The following is a 25,227-nucleotide window of genomic DNA, read 5'->3' as shown; positions in this document are numbered from 1 at the left end:
GCCGGCTCGCTCGGCCGCCGCATCTGGCTCGATTGACTCGGACTGGAATCGGGCAGTGAGTCCAGGCATCCGGAGTAGGTCCAGCAGAGGTAACATTAGTCAGTCTGAGCTCTAAGAGATAAGTCTCCGGCAGGCGAGAATCTAGCCGGAACTGTGTTTTGCTATCTGGGTGGCTAGGCGTGTATCAGCAAACTAATAAAGCCCGAAAAAAAGCCCTGAACTTAGCGAATAAACAGTGTTCCACCAGGATCATGTATGTCAGAAACTATAGTTTACTGCTGAACTCATTTTGTCATGGTAAAATAACACAGAAATCGAATAATAACATTTTAGTCTACTTCAGTCTCCTGCCGAAGCTCAGACGCCGCGCTTTGAGAAACTGTCAATCACGGCTGTGTATCACGATGACACGCCCAGCATTAAATTACTGCTAAAAACAAACTGTTTACAAAAATGAAGATCTGCACCTATTTCAGCACAATAACCAGTGCCTTAATCGACCAGAACTATCTTTCGGGACATTTTATTGCAAGTGTAATATTTTTTTTTATTTGGGCTCAAGTCTCCTTCATTAACACGGAGGAGGCGGGCTTTATGACTTGTACTGCAGCCAGCCCCCAGGGGGCGATCTAACGGCCGAAACCTTCACTCAAACGTAGGCTTGCGGCACACTTGCCCCCCACGCACGGAACATTTCCACTTAGTAGCGCTTCCGGGTCCAAGCGCTCTATTCAACTGCATGGGGAGACCCATGAAATGGTAATTATAACGTTTACAAAGCGATTTATTACTTTCAAAAATCATGATCACAATATATATGTCTATGCCTCATACATGATGCAAGTGATTAATTTTATAAATTGTTAAAAATGTTTGGTATTTGTTATGCAGCAAGCCCAAAAATGGTTGTGTACAACATGACTCTGTATAAAACTAACTTATCGTGTAATATGTTTAAAATTGATCATAAACAAATAATTTCTCAACTTACTGCATGGGGAGACTCATGAAATGTTAATTATAATGTTTACAAAGTAATTTATTACTTTCGAAATCACTTTCACAATGGGGTATATGCCGAAGCATGCTAATAGGACTCTTAATTTGCCAGTAACCTGGGTTAAGCGCTTCCGGCGAATTGAATGCCAATGCAAAAGCCAGTGCGTTTAAGGTCTGTTTTCTTTAAAAATGAGCGATCTCCACTAGCTGAGTGATATTGCCATATCTTTATAATATGAGCATTTATTTTACCCCAGTATGTTTAATGGAGCTTATGCGTTAGCCTGCCGATTCTGATGAGCGTGTGCGCGTAAACAGCTTCTGTCTCATTTTACGCTTGAGCAACCAAATAAATGCTAAAGTTTATTTAACTGAATGTATTTTAATGACATTACAACATCGATGTTGTATAAGGAACCGTACAAAATGGAAAAAAGTTCACAATAACAGGTCACTGGAAGTGTATCAGCATGGGAACAGCAGTAGCTCAGCATATACCCTATACATACGTCCACACCTTATATCTGACGGGCAGAAAGTGATTAATTTTTATAAATTGCTTATTGTTTTTGGTAATTGTTATGCAGCAAGCAATGCTTGTGTACACTGATTTTGTATGAAATTAACTTTATTGTGTGATAAGAATTTAAAGTGATCATAAACGAATAAATTTCTCAACTCAAATGAGTGGCGGCTTGGACCCGGAAACAGTATTACATACGTCACCAACAGGTCACCACTTAACAAGCGGATTCTTCCTTCATGCCGCTTGCAGATTAACCAGGTTTGTTCAGGCCCTGATGCAAGTTCCAGCGTGAGGCTGCCTCCGCTGATGTCACCAACGCCGGCAGCCCCTTCTCTCTTCTCTTTTCCTTCCACCTGTGATCCTAGGGCCATCAGTAGCGCGAGCACGCCTCCGCAATCGGCTCTAGCCCCCAACTTTCTTCAGGCCCCGACGCAAGTTCCAGCGTGAGGCCGCCTCCGCTGATGTCACTAGCGCTGGTAGCTCTCCTCTCTTCTCTTTTCCTTCCACCCGTGATCCCAGGGTCATCAGTAGCGCGAGCATGCCTCCGCAAACGGCCCTAGTCCCCAACTTTCTGTCAGGCCCCGACGTAAGTGGCAGCGTAAAGCTGCCTCCGCTGACGTCACTAACGCCGGCAGCCCCTCTTCTCTTTTCCTCCCACCTGTGATTCTAGGGTCATCAGTAGCGTGAGCACGTCTCCGCAAACGGCTCTAGTCCCTAATTTTCTGTCGGGCCCCGACGTAAGTGTCAGCGTGAGGCTGCCTCCGCTGACGTCACTAACGCCGGCAGCCCCTCTTCTCTTTTCCTCCCACCTGTGATTCTAGGGTCATCAGTAGCGTAAGCACGCCTCCGCAAACGGCTCTAGTCCCTAATTTTCTGTCAGGCCCCGACGTAAGTGCCAGCGTGAGGCTGCCCCGCTGACGTCACTAACGCCGGCAGCCCCTCTTCTCTTTTCCTCCCACCTGTGATTCTAGGGTCATCAGTAGCGTAAGCACGCCTCCGCAAACGGCTCTAGTCCCTAATTTTCTGTCAGGCCCCGACGTAAGTGCCAGCGTGAGGCTGCCTCCGCTGACGTAACTAACGCCGGCAGCCCCTCTTCTCTTTTTCTCCCACCTGTGATCCTAGGCCACGTATAGACTATATTCCTTAGATTCATCGTCTAGGTACTTAACATGTATAAACTTAAGTACCTTATTAACGTTTACATAGACAACACGCGTCTATAAAATAAATTGCTTAATTAAATAAATTTGATAAGTAATTATGAAGTAATAATAACACCAAGCTGATAAGCAACTTCAGCTCAGAAATCATCCAGAATCCCATGACTAGCTTACCCCATCTATTTTCACAGCGATTCAAGTCGCAATTGCACTCAGTATAAACCATGGAACTCCATTCAAAACTTCGGGTACTGCTCAATGCTCCTCGCACTACCTTAAGTTCCTTTAATCCTATCAATTAAGTTTTCCACAGAAATTAAACCGAAAAGTCAGTGGAAATGCGCTATCGTTGCCCCCTTTTTACCATTTCAACCCCTAAACCTTTCCTAACCCTGGTCATTAACCCTTTCAAGGAGTTCTATTATAAGGTTGCTGCTGCACAGCGACCGCTCTCACTGGGGACGCACACCCTATTACGTACTACTGCAAGCACAGTGGCTGCTTCCACTCTAGACACACGCCTTATTACGCTCCACTGCAAGCGCAGTGACTGCTCCTACGGTAGACGTACACATCATTATTATGCACCACTGCTAGCGCAGTGACCGCTCTCACTGGAGACGCACACCTTATTTATCAGGCACCACTGCAAGCGCAGTGACTGCTCCTATGGGAGAAGCACACCTCATTTTTATCATGCACCACTGCAAGCGCAGCTACCGCTCCTACAGGAGTCTCACACCTTATTTTGTATTATTGCAAGCACAGTGACTGCCCCTACAGGAGTCGCACACCTTATCATTTTGTACTATTGCAAGCGTAGTTACCGCTCCCACCGTAGTCACACTCCTTATCATTATGCACTACTGCAAGCGCAGTGACCGATTCTACGGGAGATGCACACCTTATTACATACTACTACTAGTGCAGTGACCTCTCATACAGGAGACAGACACCTTTTTATCATGCACCACTGCTAGCGCAGTGACCGCTTTTACGGGGAACGCACACATTAATATTACGCACCACTGCAAGTGCAGTGACCGCTCCTACAAGAGACGCACACCTGATTACACACTGCTGCTAGGGCAGTAATTTCTCATACGGGAGACACACACCCTATTATTATGAAAAACTGCAAGCACAGTGACTGCTCCTATGGGAGAAGCACACTTTACTATTATGTGCCACCGCAAGTGCAGTGACAGCTCCCACTAGAGACGTACACCTCATCAAGCATCACTGCTAGTCCAGCGACCGCTCTTACGAAGGGGAAGCCCACCTTATTATTATGCACCACTACAACTGTAGTGACCGCTCCCACTGGAGACGTACACCTTATTATGCACCACTGCAAGTGCAGTGACCGCTCCTACGGGAGACACACACTTGATTACACACTACTGCTAGTGCAGTGACCACTCCTACGGGAGACGCATATCTTATTATGCACCACCGTTAATGCAGTGACCCCTCCTACGGGAGACGTACACCTTATAATTATGCACCACTGCAAGCGCAGTGACTGCTCCTACGGGAAATGCACACCCTATTACACACTGCCGCTAGGGCAGCGACCACTCATACCTCATACAGGAGACACACACCCTATTATTATGCACCTCTGTTAGTACAGTGACCGCTCCTACGGGAGACGTACACCTCATAATTATGCACCACTGCAAGTGCAGTGACTGCTCCTACGGGAGACGCACACCTTATTACACACTGCCACTAGGGCAATGACCACTCATACCTCATACAGGAGACACACACCTCATTATTATGCACCACTGTTAGTACAGTGACCGCTCCTACGGGAGACGTACACCTTATAATTATGCATCACCGCAAGTGCAGTGACCGCTACTATGGGAGACGTACACCTCATAATTATGCACCACTGCAAGTGCAGTGACTGCTCCTACGGGAGACGCACACCTTATAATTATGCACCACTGCAAGCGCAGTGACTGCTCCTACGGGAGACGTACACCTTATTACACACTGCCGCTAGGGCAGCGACCACTCATACCCCATACAGGAGACACACACCTTATTATCATGCACCACTGTTAGTACAGTGACCGCTCCTACGGGAGACGTACACCTCATAATTATGCACCACTGCAAGTGCAGTGACTGCTCCTAGGGAGACGCACATCTTATAATTATGCACCACTGCAAGCGCAGTGACTGCTCCTACAGGAGACGTACACCTTATTACACACTGCCTCTAGGGCAGTGACCACTCATACCTCATACAGGAGACACACACCTTACTATTATGCACCACTGTTAGTACAGTGACCGCTCCTATGGGAGACGTACACCTTATAATTATGCACCACTGCAAGCTCAGTGACCGCTCCTACGGGAGACGTACACCTCATAACTATGCACCACTGCAAGTGCAGTGACTGCTCCTACTGGAGACGTACACCTTATAATTATGCACCACTGCAAGCGCAGTGACTGCTCCTACGGGAGACGTACACCTTATTATGCACCACTGCAAGCGCAGTGACCACTCCTATGAGAGACTCATACCTCATCATACACCACTGTCAGCACAGTGACAGCTATTACGGGGATGCATACTTTAACACACACCATTGCTAATGCAGTGACCACTCCCACGGAAGACGCCCGTCTCCTGTGGGAGCAGACACTCTTGCTAGAGACATTCATCATGCACCACTATCAAAACAGCAACTGCTTCCTTCCGAAACACATACCTTATAACTCAACAGCACCCCTCCAAATTGTTAAGATCAGCAAATTTTAGGGGGCTGGCACATTGTCTGGCTGCTGTCCTGTAACAAATAGCGTTTTTTGGGGAGTGCTCTGGGGCCGGGCTAGATACTTCGCTCGAATCCCAACTCCTCTTTGTTTCCTTATAAGGGGAATAACTCGAGTTGTGGTGTCTCGGAGCCCTCCCCCCGGACAGAACGCCAAATATGCTTTATACTTAAACGAATGCAAGTGTGAACTCGTGAAGTGATGTTTGTAAACAAATTTCGGGAGGAGCATGTGCAGAAGTTTCAGTATCGAATACGTCATTGACAATTATCCCATCATCAAATCAGTTTCTAAGCAACACCTATATATACCAAAGCTGTCTTACCTGCAGCATCTCACGACTTTAGCATCCCTCCACCACCAAGTCACCTCACCTCTTGCATTGCATTCCCGGGGGGAGCGTTCTGGGGCCGGGCTAGATACTTTGCTCGAATCCCAACTCCTCTTTGTTTCCTTATAAGGGGAATAACTCGAGTTGGGGTGTCTCCTCGAGCTCAGAGCCCTCCCCCGGGACAGCACGCCAAATATGCTTTATACTTAAACGAATGCAAGTGTGAACTCGTGAAATAAAGTTTGCGGACAGAGATTTATAGGCTGGTCCTGTTCCATGGCGGCCAAGATCACCTAGACAATTTGCTGTAGTAAAATTATTATAAAGGTTTCACTGAGTGTGGTTTATTCCAGATAAAGTGTAACCATTTAAAATTTTAATACTGTTGAGCATTCTCTTAAACAAGGGGAATGTTTTTCATTTGCAAACAATTACATACAAATGAAAAACATACGCAATAAAGTCATAGTTTACTCCCAAAATTAAAATTTGCCCACCATTTGCTCACTCTCAAGTGGTTTAAAATCTTTAGGAGTGAAGAATGTTATTTAACCCTTTAACTACTCCAACAAGAAAATAAAAATGTTTGGATTACAATTCAACACACTCAATGCATTTTTTCAACACATCCCATAATTTCTAAAATATCAGCCTCTGCCAAATGGCTGATATGTCAGTTTGTGGTAAAAGTGCTGGACTTAACACATATACTTTGAAAAATCTAAAAATATGAAGTGTAAGACCAATTTACAAAAAAACAAATTCAAAGTAAAACATTTTTGAATACTCACCATTTTTAAGTATGCCATAAAATATTTCAGATTCTCATATAACATGTTTTCTTGTTTTTTGTTTTGCAATAAAACAGGATTATGTTTGTTTGATTTTCCTGTAAACAACAATGCTGTGTGTGTTAAACATTATTTAAAACAGTCATTGTTAAAATGACTTTAACTATCATTAATTAAAACAGTAAAAACATGGTCAATCGTTTGGTGGAGGGGCAGTCAAAGGGTTAAAGTAAGAATAGCAACAGAAGTCAATGGTTACTGATTTCCAGAATTCTTTAGTATGTCTTCTTTTGTCAGAGGAAAATATGCAGAAGTGAAGGATTTTAAGATGATGACATAAATTTAATTTCTGGGTTAACCATTACTTTAACAATGTCAAGTATATACTATTCTTGACCTCATACCACAATAACCAAAAAAATACTGTAGTGGCTATTTTCTCTAAGGAGGCTCTCTCAGTGGTCAAGAAACAAAGTCTTACCCGGGATGTCTTTTACAAGTTTTATTCTTTATAAAGAAGATCACAGTCATACAGCAACAACAGTTTCTGCAGAGTGAGATACTAAAGCAAAGTGTGTTCACCTTTTTATCTAGTTTGTACTGCTTACGAGGTCAACTCCCAATAAGGCCTCACCTATAATTACGTCAGGCGTCTTCTGCTGTTCGTGCGATATGCGATATGCTCATAACAACCACACATCCTTCTTAGGATAATGAAAAAGCTTTCACCTAAAGAAATATAGTTATCTATAAAAATGTACACATAGGTTTTATGATGAACATATGGAGAACACAGATACACACACATGTAATAATGAGTCTTAGACAAGTTTCTAACATATAAAGCTCATCTAAAAATAAATTTCCATTACAATACATACAAAGTCCACTTACCCAACATGAGGCCAGTCCAGAGAGGTGCCTAAGGTAAAAAAAAAAAAAGTATTTTAACAGGCTAGGCATGAATGTTGGTGAATAATACTCATTTGCCTCTCCCTTTTTACGTACAGGTGTATTTTCTATTTTGTCTTGAAAATAATTATAAAATAGAGTGGGTCCCTTTTTCATCTGCAAAATAACAATAATCGTAGCCTGTATTTAAGGAAACAAAATCTAAAAAGCATAATACTAAAAATCATTTTGCAATTGCATTGTGTCAAAAAAACAAACAAACCTGAGAGTCATGTTCACCACAGTAACTTCCTTCATGCATGCCCATTCTCTTCATCCTGTTCTAAAGATTTTTGAAATGCTTTTGAACATTGTCATCACTATGGGAGCTAGAGAACAAAACTGTCATGCTAACAATAATGTCATCCATCTCCAACATTGTGGTAGCACTTGTCCAAAATTAAGATTTATTTTGAAAACTAATGAATGACGAATTGCTTACATCTTAAAATTACTCTACAGTTATGTGCTCTTTCTTAAGTGAACAGTAATGCTACAGCACAATATGTTACATAAACTGCAAGAAATATTCATTCATTCATTTTCTTTTCGGCTTAGTCCCTTTATTAATCCGGGGTCACCACAGCGGATTGAACTGGCAATTTATCCAGCACATTTTTATGCAGCAGATGCCCTTCCAGCCACAACCCATCTCTGGGTAGCATCCACACACACTCATTCACACACATGTACTACGGACAATTTAGCCTACCCAATTCACCTGTACCGCATGTCTTTGGACTGTTGGGGAACTGGAGCACCGAGATGAAACCCACACGAATGCAGGGAGAACATGCAAACTCCACACAGAAACTCCAACGTACCCAGCCGAGGCTCAAACCTGCGACCCAGCGACCTACTTGCTGTGAGGCGACAGCACTACCTGCTGCAACACTGCGTCGCCACTGCAAGAAATATTTAGAGCAAAATTTTCATCAATACTAAATAAAAGAATTTTAATTGGCTACCAGGGCGATGCGGTGTCGCAGTAGGTAGTGCTGTTGCCTCACAGCAACTCACAGGGTCACTGGTTCGAGCTATGGTAGGGTCAGTTGGCATTTCTGTATGGAGTTTGCATGTTCTCCCTGTGTTGCATGGGTTTCCTCCGAGTGCTCCGGTTTTCCCCACAAGTCCAAGGAGATGCAGTACAGGTGAATTAGGTAAGCTAAAGTTGTCCGTAGTGTATGTATGTGAATGAGCATGTATGGGTGTTTCCCAGTGATGTGTTGCTGTGTAAAACATATGCAGGGTAAGTTGGAGGTTTATTCGGCTGTGGCAAGCTTTGAAATACAGACGAATAAGCCGAACAAAAATGAATAAATAAATAATTGCCTACCTACAATGATTTAGAAATATGTGCTGATGGCAAAATTTAGTACTAAGACTGGTAATTTATATTGATTTCCATATTTTCACTGCAAACATTGAAAATGACAATATAAACTTTTGTTTCTTTTTTCACCATAAAAAAACATATTTATGCAAACATGCTTCAATAAAAAACAAACTTACTGTTTCCTGCAAATTGCTTTCGCATTCTTCATGATGTGGCTGAGGCATCGATGAAGAATTGGCATATTTTGGACATCTGTCAACTGTCCAGTGACAATGTCATAGTACATGCAAATCAAGCTCTCTAAAGGAAGTTTGCAGAAAATGTATTCAATGGACTACATTAGCACGAGAGACCCATCACACATTTTCATTACTCGTCTTCGCACTGATTTCTTTCCAAAAAACTTGTAATAGTCTGTTTGAAAGGACTCCAAAAAATTGTACAGATGCAGTGGTATGGAGGCAGGTGACATAAATTGCTACAGGTACTGGGGATCTTTACAAGGATGTCTCACCACCAGTTCATACACATAAATAGGTGCTGATTGTCCTTTTATTTTGTGTATGATGCTTCCTGTGGCATCGATATGAACAACATCATCCCTGCATCTTTGGTGGAAAAGTCGGATTGTGTTTTTGGACCACAACATCACTCCTTTTGGATGCGGGTCCTTAAAAAGTCTTAAAATGTCTTAAATTAAAATCCGGGAAATTAAGGTCTTAAATGGTCTTAAATTTGACCGTAAAGTGGCTGTAGGTATTAAATTTTCAGCCGGTCTACTTAATGACGATAGGGAAGCACAGTGGTCCACCGTAAAACATCTAATAGTTGATTAATTCAGTATGTGAAACAGGAGAGAAATGACAGTCTCCGTGATTTATTAGCTTATTACGGTAGGTCGGGTACAGAGTACAGACGCTGATGCCGGTCTGCACCTGCATGCTGTCATTACGCGGTTGTTGATGTGAGGTTCAAAATGCAAAGATGGGAGAATGTAAATTTAAAGACGTGGCAAAGAGGCAATGTGTAAATTCTGCAAAAAGACCTTTTCGTTAGGGACCATGGGGCTCAAAGTCATCGAGTATCACATGAAAGGACGAAAGCAACAGCTGGACGTTGCAGCAGCTAGTCATAGCGGTTCCAGGTTAATCCCTGCATTGTTTGCAACTCGACCAAACAATGTTACTAGTTCAGACTAGAGCTGAAGATCTTTGTTGGGTTCGGACTTTATTTCTATAATTTTAGATGGTGTCGTGCCGGGCTTGGGCTTGCGCAGTAAATAAACAGTCATGTGATGCATTTCGATTAGCGCAAGGAAGTAATCAAATAGTTTGTTACAACATTGAAATCCATCCCTGCAAAGGTGAATCAAATAATGACAGAGATGTCAAAAAGAGCGAATTATGTCAGCGGTCAGGCCAGCCGCCTGTTTTATTTGAACAGTCATTCTAGCCGCTGGTATATAAAGGTATTTTGGCGGTCTCTTATATACTGCATCTTACAGTAGAGCACTAAGGAGCAGTGTTCAGCGAGCTGACAGGACATTACGAGGCCACTCGCTGCATTGAAACCGCTGTCATCGAAAATGAAATGAATGTTCTTGACTGGTGAAAGATGAACAAACAATCCTACCCAAAACATGCTAAATTAGCCGGATCAGTAGTGTGTCCCGGCCAGTAGCAGCAGCAGAGAAACGGTGCTGCTCAGTGAGCGCAGGACTGCGCTAAAGCCATTTACAGTGGACTCAATAATGTTCCCCCACAAAACACAAAACCTAATCTTGATGAGTAAAGAATTTCAAATTATAACTAAATATTAATAAAATCATAATGTATGCAGAGTATACAGGCTAATGCTGACATTATTATTTTATTATTCAGCTTCACCATCACCTTATTGTGCGGAGAAGTGGCAAAACAAATCCCACTGAGCTTTTATCTTAATTTCGTTATTGCCGAATATCCGTCATCATTTATCATTTATTTTAATTCATTTGCTAAGAAAGACATATTTTTATTGGTGTGTTGGCCAATTTAAACGTTAAGTGTATGTACCCAGGCCTATTTTGAGTGTTGAGATGTTAAGATGTTACAGGGGGCTTATTTTTTATTTATTTTTTTGTTCCAACTTGGCCTGTAGCCTATGTTATGGATAAGTAATGTTAACGCATATAAACAACTCATTCATGAAAAAAGACAAAAGAGCTGTGCATGTGCACATTTGGATAATGTCGGGCTATAAACGGGTTCGGGCTTTTAAAAAGCTGTCAATAAAAATGTACCTGTCGGGTTCGGGCTCTATCTGCCTACCTTTCATAGCCTGATTACAGCTCTAGTTCAGACGCCCCCTCACAGTCAGCTATACCAGTTTCATTTCACCACCAGACACCCAAAAGGCAGGTACTGCGGGTTCCCCTTCGGTTGGGGAACTTCAGTGCTATACAGTGGATTTGATTTTGAAAATCCACGTATGGGGAGGTTTCGGTTCAGAAGCCGCTTGTCTGAAAGAGTATTGAACGGGCCAATGAATGCAATGAATTGGCAGAGTAAGCTTGCACAGGTGTGCTTCATTGCCAATTATCCCAGCATATAAGCACACCTGGAGCGAGCAAACGCCATCCTTTTCGCTTCAGAGACTTTCTGATCGAGTCGATGAGGGTTCCTCCTGCTGTGATCCAGCGATTCCGAGCGAACGAGAGCATTCTCCCGGTCCAAAGTATGTACACGCAGCGGCAGACGGTCGAGCTGAGTTTCTCCCTTGCCTGGCGTTCTTTGGGTCCTGTCCTCCAGATCGGTGCGTATAAAGTTGCAACTTCACAAAGAAAGCAACACAGTCGTGCAGCACGTCCTTTTCAGGACGGCACTCCGACTGTGCGTTTCTGCATGCGGTGGTTTCCTGTCCTCGGATGATGGGCACGGGCACTGCGTTGCATGCCTGGGGGGTCCAGCATGTTAATGCGGTGCTCGCGGGCAGTTCATGTCGTCATTGCGATACCATGACTGTTGCGCAGTAAAGATCGCGGCTAGCCTTTGCAAAAGGGCAAACCACCCCAGTTGTCCCCTGCTCTGCAGCTGGCACTCGGGCAGATCTGAGGGTTTCAGCGAGAGATAATGCGTCGCCCACGGGCCTCCCGCTCCTCCAAGTGCTCCATCCAAGCCTCGGGCGGGGGAAGCGATCCATCTAACAGATGGTAGCCCTTACACTCGATGACACCGGAGACCAGACGTCCACCACGGCATCGGAGGGTGGGCTTTCATTGACCGATGATGATCCAGACCCAATCGCCCCCCTCCGGGCAGGTGAGCGCTGTCAAAACGGATCCTGAAACGGACATGTTAGCCGTGCTTTCCCGGGCTGCTTCGGCCATGGGTTGGAGATGGTTTATCCCATAGCTCCGCGGCCGGATCAACTAGAGGGGCGTCCCCTTCTTCCCGGAGGTGCACAGTAGGCTCACGCTGTCTTGAATAGTAGGCTCACTAAGCTCTTCGGACTACTAAGTCCGCTGAGTGTGCGTTAGGGAGGACGATGTCCACAATAGTGATCCAGGAGCGCCACCCCTAGCTGATATGCGCGAAGTTGACAAAGTCCGCTTTCTTGACTTTCCCATATCCCAAGCTGGCATGTTCGGCGACACCGGCTGTGAATTAACCCAGGAATTCGAGCCAGTGATAGAGCAGTCTGATGGGTGATGTCTTATCGGTGGGTCCGTAAGCCCGCTCCGCCCGCCGTGCCATCCATACCTGCTTCTCGCCGAAGGTGCCCGCCTACGAGAGCTGCACCGCCCCCGCACACGCCTCTGGCAAAGCGAGCACGTCGAGCACCTCGGAAGCAGGCAGCCCCCCCTGCCCAGAACGCCGCTAAGTCCGGCAACGGACCGTGAAGCGTCCCTGGGACAGGCCATCTGGAGAAGAGGGAACTTGCTCTTTCCCCGCTGGAGGGCGGGGCCCCACCCCGCTCGGGTGCGGAGTGAGAGCAAATCTCTCACCTCCAGCTCTTGATGGGACCCGCGCACTTCCTGGATCAGCACACCCACTCCGCGCTGCCCCACTGCTAGTACGTCAGCGATTGTAGCGATGAGTCCATTAGCAAGAGCTCTGCCTGACTGGTTAGCGTGGGCCAGCTCTTTGCAGTGGCTCATACGCACAATCAGACTCGGCTATGCGATTCAGTTCGTTTTACAGCCCACACTTCAACGTGCCCAAAAGAGCGGTGGGTCACGGCCAATCCTAGATCTGTGCGTTTTGAACCGCTGTCTGCACAAGCTGCCGTTCAGAATGCTCACGCAGACTCGCATCCTCCGGTGCGTTCGTCCTCTGGGTTGGTCTGCAGCATTAGACCTGATGGACGCGTATTTCCATGTCTCAACTCTTCCTAGCCACCGTCAGTTTCTGCGGTTTGCGTTTGAAGGTCGAGCTTGGCAATACAAAGCCCTCCCTTTCGGACTCTCTCTGTCTCTGCGGGTCCTTTCCAAGCCCGCGGAGGGTGCCTTAGCGCCCCTTCGGCTTGCGGGCATCCGTATACTCAATTTTCTTAAAGACTGGCTGATTTTTTCCCACACTCGAAGCAATTGACTATGCACAAAGACAAAGTGCTATTGGGGTTTCAGGTCAACCGAGAAAAGGAGCTAGGGCTGGAGCTAGACTCGGTCACCATGGCAGCGCGCCTTTCGGGAGAGCACGCTCAGCTGATGCTGTACTGTCTGAGAGAGCTCGACCGTAAAATAGTGGTCCCACTGAAACTATTTCAGAGGCTCCTGGGGCATATGGCATCTGCAGCCGCTTCACGCCACTGGGATTGCTCAATATGAGACCACATTAGCACTGGTCGAGCACTGGTCGAGTGACTAGTCACGATCGAGTCCCCAGACGCGCATGACATGCGTGCGCACACCGAGTCTCTGTTACTGCACTGTGTCGCCGCGCCCTCAGCCCTTGGAGCGACCCCTCGTTCCTTCAGGCCTGAGTGCCTCTAGGACAGGCGTCCAGTCTTGTTGTCGTTTCAACAGACGCTTCCAACACGGGCTGGGGGGCTGTGTGTTGTGGGCATGCAGCTGTGGACCTGGAAAGGTACCCAGTTGCATTGGCATATTGCCTGGAGCTGTTGGCAATGATCCTCGCTCTCCACCGTTTTTTTTCCGGTGCTAGAGCGGCAATACGTGCTGGTCAGGATGGACAGTACGGCGGCGGCGTATATCAACCGTATAGAGTGTATGCGCTCTCGCCACATGTCTCAGCTCGCCCGCCGTCTGCTCCTCAGGAGTCATCCGCGGCTGAAATCGTTGCATGCCATTCATATTCAGGCAAGTTCAACCGTGCAGCCGATGCACTCTCACGTCAGCCTTATGTAATGGAGAATGGAGACTCCACCCCGAGTCTGTTCAACTGATATGGGCGCGATTCGGGAAAGCCCAGATCAATCTGTTGCTTCCCCCGAGATCGCTCATTGCCAGTTGTTCTTTTCCCTGACCGAGTGCTCTCGGCACGGATGCACTGGCTTACAGCTGGCCTCGGGGTATGCGCAAATACGCGTTTCCCCCAGTGAGCCTGCTCGCGCAGTTACTGTGCAAGGTCAGGGAGGACGAGGAACAGGTTGCTGGTTGCGCCCCTCTGGCTCAACTTGACCTGGATGTCAGAGCTCTCCCTCCTCGTAATAGCCTTCCCCTGGCAGTTCCCTTCAAGAGTGTACCTACTCTCTCTCTCTTGTGCTTTCTTTACGCCGAGAGAAGCTGGAGAGCAGGCTGTCACCCTCCACACTAAAGGTTACGTGGCTGCCATCTCTGCTCTCATGACGCGGTGGCTGGCAGCACCGTGGGAACGCATAATCTCATTATCCGGTTCCTCAGGGGCGCTAGGCAAATGAATCCTCCCCGCCCCCTCTCATGCTCTCTTAGGATCTCGCCCTCGTTACACGAGCCGCGTCAGATCCCTTCGATCCTCGACTCAGTATTTTTCTGTCCCTGAAGACAGCTCTGTTGGTCGCGTTGATATCGATTAGAGGGTCGGGGACCCAGAGGCATTTTATCGGTCAGTGACTCTTGCCTGTAATTGGGCTGGCTTTCTCTCACGTCCTGAGACCCCGCCCGCGATATGTGCCCAAGGTTTCTACCACTCTGTTTTAATACCAGGTAGTGAGCCTGCAAGCGCTGCCCCCAGAGGAGGTAGACCCAGCCCTTTCTTTATTGTCGAGTTCGCATCTTGCGCATTATCCGGACCGCACTCTTCATCTGTTATGGCGGTCGGCAGCAGGAAAGTGCCGTATCGAAATTAAGTTTTCCCACTGGATTGTGGTTGCCATTCTCTCGCTTATCAGAGCCGAGGTGAGCCGCGTTCCCTGAGAGTGCGTGCGCACTCCACTCGGAGCATTGCATCCTCTTGGGCGTGTGCACGCGGCGCCTCTCTAACAGACATCTGTAGAGCTGCGGGCTGGGCGACACCCAACACATTTGCAAGGTTTTACAATCTGCGAGTGGAGCCGGTTTCCTCAAGGGTATTAGGTAACCCTTTGGTGATTGAGGAAACAACTCTGTAGGGTGTTAAAACACGCTTGCTGCGCCATTCTCCCTAACACGGAGGTACGTGCCCCTTTTTATTTGTCAGTAAAGTTCCTTGTCAGGTGAGCCCTGCAGATTCCTCCGTGGCCCCCAGCACTGACTCAGCGGAGGAGTACCTGCTGGCCCACTACGTTGTAGGTCTGCCCGCTGGTCAGCCCACGTTTTGGGTATAGGTGCCTGCTATGCGTGATCCCCACTAGGCGATCCCATATGCTTATTCCGCCATGGTTAAGTCCCCCCCTGGGTGGACCCGTGTCTTCCCTCTTAGCTAACCACTTTTTTTTCTATGCGTACTCCCCCTTCTTAGGGCTAGTCCATATGTAAATTCTGCCATCTATTCCCCCCTTGGGTAGCGGATGGCCTCCGCAACGTCCTCCCTATCGGGATTGCACGCTTCCCAACGTACTGTTGTATTTTCCTAGCATTATCTAGACGCTCACGACTTCCCAAAAAATGTATCTAAATCCGTAAAACTTCTGTTGAAGTAGGATAAATTAGGGCCAGGGACACGTTGGAGGACCACGCCTCCCATGATGTGGGTGCATCACGCTTGCTTGACTATCCCCTCATCGGGGGCGTTGGTAAGGTGCAGTCATTATAGCGCTTTCCATAGTTCTCCCATACGTGGATTTTCAAAATCAAATCCACTGTATAGCACTGAAGTTCCCCAACCGAAGGGGAACGTTCGAGGTTACAGAAGTAACCCTTCATTCCCCGAGGAGGGGAACGGAAGTGCTCTACTCCGTGGCCATAATGACTGTCCCTTAACTGTTTGAAAGTCTCTTCAGCTTAAAAGGAGGGCGTTTGCTCGCTTCAGGTTTGCTTATATGCTGGGATAATTGGCAATGAAGCACACTTGTGCAAGCTTACGCTGCCAATTCATTCATTGCATTCATTGGCCCGTTCAATACTCTTTCAGACAAGCGGCTTCTGAACCGAAACCTCCCCATACGTGGATTTTCAAAATTAAATCCACTGTATAGCACTTCCGTTCCCCTCCTCGGGGAACGAAGGGTTACTTCTGTAACCTCGAACGTTATCCATACTGTAATAAGGCACAATTTATTTTAATCTAACGAAAATAGAGTTGGGGTCGAGTCCACCTTTGTCGAGTCCAAGTCGAGACTAAGTCCTTAACCATTCGAGTACAAGTCCAAGTCCGAGTCCAAAAGGGGTCGAGTCGGACTTAAGTCCGAGTCCTTAACATCCGAGTCCAAGTCGAGTCCGGCCGAGTCCAGACAGTCTTAAAACTCATTTATTATTTTTTTCTTTTGGCTTAGTCCCTTATTTATCAGGGGTTGCCACAGCGGAACAAACTGCCAAGTCCAGCATATGTTTTACGCAGCGGATGCCCTTCCAGCCACAACCCATTCACTCTCATTCACACTCACACACCACGGCCATTTTAGTAAATTAAATTCCCCTATAGCGCATGTGTTTGGACTGTGAGGGAAACTGGAGCACCCGGAGGAAACCCACACCAACACACGGAGAACATGCAAACTCCACACAGACACAATCCTGGCCCAGTCAAGACTCGAACCAGTGACCTTCTTGCTGTGCGGCAACAGTGCTAAGCATTGAGCCATGGTACCACCTATAAAAATGACCTATAAAAAAATGTAAAATAACAATAATAATAATAAATCAAAACTGTTAAATGAAGAATTTAAACTTTTGGTTTATTTTTACAAAATGACTTGTATTTTTTGTTTGCTTGCTTCAAATTAGAATGAAAATAGGAGGATATATGTCGACTTTTTATTTTTTTACAAGACTCACACGTTTGACATTATTCTAATGCCACTTTTTCACATTTCTTGTTTAAATTACGCTTGCATTACCAAGGCAACAATGCATTTTTTTTTACATTAATTCCAGAGAACTCTGTTATCAGCCCCAGTGTGGAAAATGAAACCATATTTATGGCGACTGACCCAGATCTGCACAGAACATAAAAGGTTCAGCAAAGTGGGACCATTCGGCTTGACAAGGAATTAACAGTCAGAAGAATTTTGTTTTAAATAAACAAGTCAGGCAGGTAAGATTAGGCCTAAAACAGTTCACAATTTAGGTCTAAAAAAAACAACAGATAATTCTCATTCATTCATTCATTCATTTATTTTCTTTTCGACTTAGTCCCTTTATTAATCAGGGGTCGCCACAGCGGAATGAACCGCCAACTTATCCAGCATGTTTTACACAGCGGATGCCCTTCCTTTCATATGCTATGGCCAATTTAATTCATCAATTCACCTATAGTTTTTGGACTGTGGGCGAAACCGGAGCTCCCGGAGAAAACCCATAATAATAATTATATATATATATATATATATATATATATATATATATATATATATATATATATATGTGTGTGTGTGTGTGTGTGTGTGGCGTTTGTGTGTTGTTGCACTAGATTATTGGTTCCTTTTTTTATTATCGGAAGGGTATTTTATTTTGAAAGGCGGTTTAAAGGAAATAGACATGACAAACAATTAAATACTTTCCTTTTACTTCAATATTTTGCATTCTTCTTATTTCAGTGTTTAAAGTTTCGATGGTGTTCTCTTTACATCCATGTGAAAAATAATATAGGTATTTATAAGCAAGTATGACCGCGGAGGCGCGAGATTATAGCTGACGTAGTTTCCAGTGCGCGCTCACTTTGTGAGTTGGCGTCCAACAGACAGGGGCATTTTTCGGCTCCTCTTATAAATGCCTATATTATTACATTGATATGGATGTTTAGATTATTCAGTATCTTCTGTTAGGTTAATTATTGTATCATTATTGTAAGGGAAACAGATTTGGATCATAATTGAGTGTGGACCGTTTCATATAAGTTAAGTTAAGTTTCTAGTCCAAATTAAATTCTGTACATGTTTATTATTTTGTTTCTTTTTCTTTCATTACATATAAATTATATATGTAAAATGTGAATTAGGGCTTTAAATTTAATCGGGTTGACACTTAACATTTATTTCTGAGAAGGTTTATGTAGCATATCTGCATTTTCCTATAAAAATGAGAACAAATAAGTTTAAAAATTGTGTACTGATCAACAGACATTGCTGTGTTGTGAAGATTTGTTGGACTGATGTCTGTTATTTTCTTTATGATACAGGTATGTTACAAATCACAATTTAATGTATTTTATGTATTGTTTTTGTTTATTTTTAACATGGTTATTGTGCTCATGCACCCACTTTGTGAGATGGCGTCCAACAGACAGACATTGCTGTGTTGTGAAGATTTGTTGGACTGATGTCTGTTATATTCCTTATGATGCAGAGAGACAAGAATAAACTCAAGTTCGACCACATTGCTGTATATATATAATATAATATAATATAATATAAACAAATGGAGGGGGGGGGGGGGGGGCTTTTGAGGATATAGGTCATGGTCCTGGTCCTCAGTTCAAAAGACAGTGATGATGACATCAGCATACAACTATGCATAATTCTGAATCATTTTAAAATGAAACAATTGAGATGATCAATTGTGCAATACACATATTCTTGCACTCTGTTATTAACTACATATAAATAGAATCAGAAATGTGTCATTATCAGATTCTCTCTTGCATATTCAACATGTAGGGAAGATATATACTGCTGCTCACAATCAGTAATGTTTATTCTCACACAGAAGACTCACATTGTGGACACAGGCACCCCTAATCTCTCCAATGTCTCTCATCAAAATATTACCTGAATATTAATTTTTACACAAATTCAAAGTCAAACCTCATTCTATCTTTAAAAAGATTAATTTATTGCTTGAATTTGTGGACTTAATCCACTGATTATCCATTCTGAGTGTTGTCTGGATTTGAATATAACTCTACATTAAATTCATTTGTGCTTATATTTACTTAATATAATATGCAATTCCAAGCAACATTATGTAATAAATTACATATTTCATGCTTTGTTTATTCTCCACAAATAAACAGGTAGCACATCATAATAATAATATAGATTAACTTGCACGCATATCCACATTAATAATCTGTGACAAATTATACTGTAGATTAAAGTGCTTGCATATCTACACCATTATTACTGTAGTAAATTAGCTCAAGGTTATTCTTCCCGCGCCTTTTCCGACGTTATAATGTTGTGAGTTATGATTTAGATTTCAAGGCTCGTGTACCTTCTGGAACATTATATAGCGGAATAGCTTAGCAGGAAGAAGATTCATTTGAATGGGGCTTCAAATGAATCGACTCTTTTGATCCGAACAAACGAATCGTTCAGTGATGCTATCAACATAAAATTTGAGCAGGGTAGAAAGATCAAAGTTCAAGACATTAGATTCATTAATATACACAGGCACCTTTCTTTATACAAAATTAAACTTTATTGACTAATCTAACAAATACTAACACAAACACACATTCATGCAAGCATAGGGGAGAGTAACAAACGTGAAGAGGTTGAGAAGATGAAATGAAGGAAAACCCTTGTGGTTTGTAAGAACAAACCAAGCAACCAAACGTATTCAAATTCAATATAACCCTTCTATTGTCTCTTTAGGGTTAATTTAGTTCACACCAGTTTAGATGTTGGGAGAAAGTTGATACTTGCGGTCTGTTCGTGATGTCCGAGCTCCCGTTGTTAAGCACGTGGTTGGTTGGCTGATCCTTTGTTGGTTGACGCCGTAAAAGTTCTGAACAGAGAAATGTCAGAGCGTGGTGCGATTAACCCTTTCCGTCTGGGTTTCCGCCTGCTTTCTTGAAGGTTTCAATACTTAGGTTTGTGAGGAAGTTGCAGAGTTTGACGAAGGTTTAAAACAGAGGCCTTCGGAGCAGAGAGGGGGGTTGCTTGGAGTTGGGAGAGAGAGGGGGAGCTTCTAGGCAGTTTGAAGAAGATCCCAAGAGTGTTTGAACAGAGAGTTCCCAAGAGTAGTCCCAGGAGAGTTTGAACAGAGAGAGTTCCCAAGAGAGGTCCCAGGAGAGTTTGAACAGAGGAGATTCCAAGAGAGGGAGTTTAGCTTGGTCTTCAACTTTATAGGGCAGGTTTGGATCCACCCTCCATGGAAAGTTGACCAATTAGAAGCTAACTTCCTGGAATATTAAATTTATGGGTCTTTGTCCGAGGCAGAATAATTTGCATAGGCAAATTTTATGTAAATCGGGACAAAAAAGTCTCTTAAAACATTAATATGTTGCACTCATATTAAAATAAAATGTCAACAATCAATTTGTACAGCGAGTAAGCTTTTCGAAAAGTCCAAACTTGAACAGTATAAGAGGTTGTTTAGCCTAGGAACAGTTAAAACATTATATGCAGGGGTTTTAAAACCAAAAATATTAATACAAGAGAAAGGGAAACTTTGCAAAACATTTGATTAAACAAAAAGAGTAAATTTTATATAAAAACAATGTTTAACAAGCAGTTTAAATAGGCCTTTGTAAGTCATTCCTGTGCTTGGTGCCGCATGGCACATTCCTTTGGGTCGTAAATACCTTGGAATAAAGTTTCGAGCCTTCTCTGGGCAAAGTTGGCTGGTTTTGGAATAAAATGCAAAATGTTTGTGTCTGGTCGGCCATATTCGTTACAATTATTACAACATTTTTGCTATTCCATCATTTAATTACTGTAATTTTACACAATCTTTATACTCTCCTAACCCTACCCTCAAAAGCAGAAGCTGATCTGGGATGAGTTTATTATACGGAATGCGTCCGTCAGTCAGCATACACTGACTGGCTACACTGATTCAGAAATGTGATGATCGACGCACATCTTTAATGAAAGTGAATGCAGATATTTTTATATTCATTTTAACAAGCTTTCAAGCCAAAATAAAGCGAAAGCACAATTCTCTTGAACAGCTCTTGCAGTTCTATCGCATTTGAGATTGCTGTGTTGACGGTACTTTCACTTTTCATAGAAAGATTAAGCATAAGGGTGAAGTATTGGAAAATGAAACGGGATGATTGCGGGGATGTCATTATAAGAGTCACAGAGGAAAATGTGAATATTACGGAGTCCGGAATTGAGAAGCTCTGGCCTAAATCAAGCGATGAACGCATATTTCTCTGGCTCAGAGCCAAAGCGTGAACCCACTGGCAGTTATTTGCGGATATACTGACACCAATATAAACGACAAAACAATATCGCCAGTATGTTTTAACATCATCCCTACGATATGGATGTACAATTCAAGTAAATAAGCTCTTACCTTTCTTTGTTTTCTTTCAACATGTCGGTAGAAGACAAATTATTGTTGATTTTAAAGACATTAATGTCCTAAACCTAGCCACGCATTGTGTGATTATGGCTATTTCTGGTTACACGTTTAAGGTGATGACGTGCTGCTGCTGCCTGCTGGTACGGTGCGGTGCCGTAAATAAAAGCTGGCATGCAGCCAGAGAGATCGCTAAATTCTTGTTATAGTTTCATGCTGTTATTTATAAATTTTTAATATCTTTATTTGTGTTGTGAATGATGTGGACTCCACTGGACTAGTGATAATTTCCGAGTCCAAAATGTCCAAGTCCGAGTCAAGTCCGAGTAAAAGTTTCCCCAAGTCCGTGACAAGTCCAAGTCCAATCAAAACTGGACTCGAGTCCGGACTCGAGTCCGAGTCCAAGGTCGAGTACCCCAACACTAAACGAAAACATTAAAATGAGTAGCCTATTCCAAAGAAATTATATAATTTTTGGTTCTTAAATTATATTTGTTGATTTCTTAAAAAGGTCTTAAAAAGCATTCAATTTTACTTTTAAAATGGTGCAAGAACCCTGTTGGATGTAGTAGCACCTTTTGGAGAACTTCATAGTCTTCATCAGTCTTATTGTCAATCAGTTGCTGAAGACTTAGCAATTCATTGTTATGTCTTCTGACTTTCTGTCGTGACTCAAAAGCTATATTTTTGAGAACTTCAGGTGTGGGTGCTTGGTCTCGGCACCCAGATTTAAAGACATCAGGTGTTATTTTTTTAAGAGACTGTAGATGTAATGCTCTTGGAAGCATAGTTTCTAACTGTTTGCCAATAGCATCATGCTAATCAGCCGGGTCATACAGGTCTGCTTTGTAAATCGTCCATACTATGGCAAACTTCCCTTCCCTGAAATGTCACCCATGCTTTCAAAGTACTTTCATCAAGTGTACAGTCACTTCGATGCAAATTGGGCAGTCTGAAAATCTGCAGTAGGCCAGGCAATGAAATATAGGCCCTCGTCTTTTGGACAATTTGTTTCTGACATTGTGTATTTTGAACACAATACTGCAGTATGGGTGGACAGAATATATCCCTTTTAATAGTACATTTGTCCATTATAGGTCTTAAAACTGGTGTCCAACCTGTCGCTTCCGTAAGTCTGTCCAATCCTTACTGTCAATGAAAAAAAAAGCATGGGCCTGGGCACTGTATATTTAAAAAAAAAAAAAGGCAGTCAGCTGAACCAGAATCTTCTGAGGATGATTTTGATTCACTTGAGTCTTGTGTGTCTATATATATATATATATATATATATATATATATATATATATATATATATATATATATATATATATATATATATATGTCTGTGTGTGTGTGTGTGTGTGTGTGTGTCAATGCAAATAAAACAAATACTGAAAAATACTTTTAAATGGACATGGGAGAGATGACAATTGCACATTTAATGTCTTGAGTCATTTAAAAAAAAAAGATCTTACCCAGTGAGGAGACGCAGCTTGATCAATGTCCTTTCCCTCTGATTCTCTGTGGTTGTTGAAATGGACAGAGGGGCTGCGCACAGTTAAAGACTTTAATGTACCGGGGACACAAAAGTTGATGTGGTTATGGGCACAAAGGTGTTCAATAATGTCAAAATGTGTAAATCCCTTAATTTATCAGTGCACATTTGGCAATGATCTTACCCAGTCAGGAGCTGCAGCTTGCTCAGCGTCCTTTACTTCTGATTCAATGTGACTGTCAGAAAGGACATAAGGGCTGCATACAGGTGAAGACTTTCACATACAGGGGACACAAAAGTTGATGTGGTTATGGGCACACAGTAGGTCTTCAATAATTTCAAAATGTGTAAACGCCTTAATTTATCAATGCACATTTGGCAATGATCTTATCCAGTCAGGAGACGCAGCTTGCTCAGTGTCCTTTCCCTCTGATTCTCTGTGACTGTCGGAATAGACAGAATGGCTGCGTACAGGTGAAGACTTTCACGTACCGGGGACTCATAAAAGTTGATGTGGTTATGGTCACACAGAAGGTCTTCAGTAGTCATTTAGACAACTATAATGTCAAAATGTGTAAATGCCTTAATTTATCAGTGCACATTTGGCAATGATCTGACCCTGACAGGAGGCACAGCTTGATCAATGTCCTTTCCCACTGATTCTCTGTGACTGTCGGAATGGACAGAAGATATTTACAAACCGGGGACACACAAAAGTTGATTTAGTTATGGGCACACAGAAGGTCTTCAACAATGTCAAAATGTGTAAATGCCTTAATTTATCAGTGCACATTTGGCAATGATCTTACTCAGTCAGGAGGCACAGCTTCCTTCTGATTCTGGCAAAGATCTGAGAGCAGCATTCAAATCTCTTTTCTTTGGTCTGCAATGAGGAGGCTGCTTGCAATTACAATTGTGAATTATATGATATTTAACAGAATAAAAAAAGTATAATTTATATATCTATATATATCTATATATATATATATATATATATATATATATATATATATATATATATATATACATGTGTGTGTGTGTGTGTTTGTATATTATACAACACACCAAACACAGAGAGACATATATATATATATATATATATATATATATATCTGTGTGTGTGTGTGTGTGTGTGTGTGTTGTATGTGTGTGTGTATAATACACAAAAACACACACACACATAACTATATGTGTGCCCATAACTACATACATAGACAAACAAAACCAAGACACAAAGTGAATGCAACACCACATCTGAATCCCTACACATCTGTTTCAATGCTTAATTAATTTATCATATAACTGTTGGCATGTTAGCTTATACTTTGTCTCTTCATAGAATATGTACAGAATTCTAAGCCACATCCTTGCCCCAGTAACAATATCTTGATAAAATATATCCTGCAAGTTGACCTTTAAAATGGTCTTTAACTGTACTCTGTTTGTAAGAATATTTGGAATGTGCAAATACTGACACAATGTTCCCCAGGTGCTACTAGGGAGATAAGCACTGCACTGTCTTCTGAAGCACGGAGTTGTAGAGCATGCTTTATATTATTTCAAGAGTTCCCACTTAGATATGCTTGGCATTTATAGCAGGTTTGGCATGCTGTCCCGGGAGAGAACCCTGAGCTCTGAGATATTTGAGCCCAGGGCTCCCACCCAGTCTAGAAGCATATCAGGGGATCCGAGATCAGGTAGGTCTTGACCGTTCCCCAAAAATGCTTTTAACTCGGGACAGCAGCAGAGTATTTCAAAGAATTTAACCCAAAAAGCTAGAAAGTTTTTAATATATCCGGCTGCTGGATGTAGTGATTAAGGAAGGAAAGAAGAGTAGGGGGCTCCAGTTGGAGCAAAGTTTGAAAAGACTCCTGTGGGAGCCAGAGCGGGGGAGGGGGTTGGGGGAGACTAGCGAAGGGGGGCCATAAGGGGTGGATGGGGTTGGCTCATTAAGAGTCAAAAATATGCTCAATGAATACTCCAAACGGAGATAGAGCAGGGAAGTGGCAGCGCTATATATAAATATATATGGCTGATTTCAGCGTTATGGACGTGACATTTGCAGTAAAAAAATTAAATGTATATACT

General features: G+C 43.3%; 1 long non-coding RNA gene and 1 pseudogene across 1 annotated transcript in view; one reads left to right on the top strand and one right to left on the bottom strand.

Annotated features, from left to right (window-relative positions):
• Positions 1 to 25,227, top strand: part of LOC147837838 (uncharacterized) — a 220,598-nt gene that overhangs the window by 51,532 nt on the left and 143,839 nt on the right. The gene's annotated exons all lie outside the window — the stretch shown is intronic.
• LOC147830896 (uncharacterized) lies at positions 9,069 to 23,688 on the bottom strand (annotated as a pseudogene).

This window comes from Danio rerio, chromosome 25 (assembly GCF_052040795.2).
Source record: "Danio rerio strain M-AB ecotype USA chromosome 25, GRCz13ab, whole genome shotgun sequence".
Lineage (NCBI taxonomy): Eukaryota > Metazoa > Chordata > Actinopteri > Cypriniformes > Danionidae > Danio > Danio rerio.
This window is presented reverse-complemented; position numbering and strand designations above follow the sequence as displayed.